This window comes from Zalophus californianus, chromosome 5 (assembly GCF_009762305.2).
Source record: "Zalophus californianus isolate mZalCal1 chromosome 5, mZalCal1.pri.v2, whole genome shotgun sequence".
Lineage (NCBI taxonomy): Eukaryota > Metazoa > Chordata > Mammalia > Carnivora > Otariidae > Zalophus > Zalophus californianus.
The window spans coordinates 36254689-36257029 of record NC_045599.1 but is presented as its reverse complement, the minus strand read 5'-3'; the positions used below and the strand labels follow the sequence as shown (position 1 = coordinate 36257029).

Genomic DNA, 2341 nt, shown 5'->3' with positions numbered 1-2341 from the left:
TCCTTCAGTTTGCTGTGTCATCTCAGATCCATCCAATAAATGTATTTCTTTGCCTAGTTTGTTCATTTGGTTTTGGTTGCTTGCAAATAACCTGAATTGATAAAACATTCAGTGGGCAGTCCTACTGATCCAACTCCACTTAACTGCTTAAGCAAATGGGTTAACCACTGCCTCAGCATGCTGATGACTAATATCCAGGATGCCTCAGTCTAATACATCCATGCGCTCCATTTGAGTTTTGTACTTACCGAACATTGTTGTTTGTTCCTAAATTTGTTCATGCCAATTACAAATACAGTTGCAATTTCATAATGTAATTAAATATTAAAGAATGAGTGCTTGCTTCGGCAGCATATATACTAAAATTGGAACGATACAGAGAAGATTAGCATGGCCCCTGTGCAAGGATAACTCACAAATTCATGAAGCATCCCATATTTTTCCAAAAACCATAACATACCTAGGAATAACAAAGAGGTAAAAGATCTGTACTCTGAAAACTATTAAACACTGATGAAAGAAATTGAAGATGACTCAAAGAAATGGAAAGCAATTCCATTGTCATGGATTAGAAGAACAGATATGGATAAAATGTCTACATTACCCAAAGCAATCTACACATTTAAAGCAACCCCTATCAAAATACCAACGGCATTTTTTACAGAACTAGAACAAACTATCCTAAAATTTCTATGGAGCCACAAAAGACTCTGAATAGCCAAAGCAACCTTAAAAAAGAAAAGCAAAGCTGGAGGCATCACAATTCCAGACTTCAAGTTATATTACAAAGCTGTAGTAATCAAAATAGTATGCTACTGACAGAAAAATAGACACATAGATCAATAGAACAGACAAGAAAACCCAGAAATGAACCCACAACTATATGGTCAAATAATATTAAACAGAGTAGGGAAGAACATCCAATGGAAAAATAAAAAAACACTTCAACAAATGGTGCTGGGAAAACTGGACAGCAACATGCAAAAGAAAGAAACTGGACCACTTTCTTTCACCATACAAAAAATAAATTCAAAATGGATTGAAGACCTAAATGAGAGACAGGAAACCATCAAAATACTAGAAGAGAGCATAGGCAATAATTTCTCTAACATCAGCCATAACGACATTTTTCTAGATAATGTCTCCTGAGACAAGGGAAACAAAATCAAAAATAAACTACTGGGACTACATCAGAATAAAAAGCTCCTGCACAGCAAAGGAAACAATCAACAAAAACTAAAAGACAGCCTACAGAATGGGAGAAGATATTTGCAAATGCCATCTCTGATAGAGGGTTATTATCCAAAATCTATAAGGAACTTATACAACTCAAAACCCAAAAACACAAATAATCCAGTTTAAAGAAATGGGCAGAAGACATGAATAGACATTTTTCCAAAGAAGACATCCAGATGGCCAACAAACACATGAAAAGATGCTCAACATTATTCATAATCGGGGCAATAAATGCAAATCAAAACTACAATGAGATATCACCTCATACCAGTCAGAATGGCTAAAATTAACAACACAGGAAATGATAGGTGTTGGTGAGGATGAAGAGAAAGGGGAACCCTCCTACACTGTTGCAAACTGGGGCAGCCACTCTGGAGAACAGTATGGAGGTTCTTCAAAAAGTTAAAAATAGAACTACCCTGTGATCCAGCAATTACACTACTAGGTATTTACCCAAAGGATACAAAAATACTAACTCAAAGGGATATATGTGCCCCCAATGTTTATGGCAGCATTATCAACAACACCCAAATTATGGGAAGAGCCCAAATGTCCATCGACAGATGAATAGATAAAGAAGATGTGGGGTGTGTGTGTGTGTGTGTGTGTGTGTGTGTGTGTGTGTGTGTGTGTGTGTATACATACAGTGGTATATTACTCAGCTTTAAAAAAGAATGAAATCTTGTCATGTGCAATGACATGGATGGATTTAGAGGGTATTATGCTAAGCAAAATAAGTCAGTCAGAGAAAGACAAATACCATATGATTTCACTCAGATATAAAATTTAAGAAGCAAAACAAATGATCATGGGGGAAAAAAAGAGAGGCAAACCAAGAAACAGGCTCTTAACTATAGAGAACAAACTGATGGTGACCAGAAATAGGTGGGGGGGGATGGGTTGGGTAGGTGATGGGGTTTAAGGAGGGCACTTGTGATGAGCACTGGGTGTTGTATGCAAGTGTTGAATCACTTACATTGTATACCTAAAACTAATATTACACTGTATGTTAGCTAATTTAAATAAAAATTAAATTTTTTAATGTAAATAAAAACTAAAATATGTATATATATTAACTAATGTGAACTGTGAAGGCAAAAATAGT

General features: G+C 35.7%; 1 non-coding gene across 1 annotated transcript; it reads left to right on the top strand.

Annotated features, from left to right (window-relative positions):
- The first annotated feature begins 335 nt into the window (after nt 1-335).
- On the top strand, nt 336-442 carry LOC113929995. Its single transcript, XR_003522381.1, has one exon. It is a non-coding gene; the product is annotated as a U6 spliceosomal RNA (small nuclear RNA).
- The last annotated feature ends 1899 nt before the right edge of the window (nt 443-2341 follow it).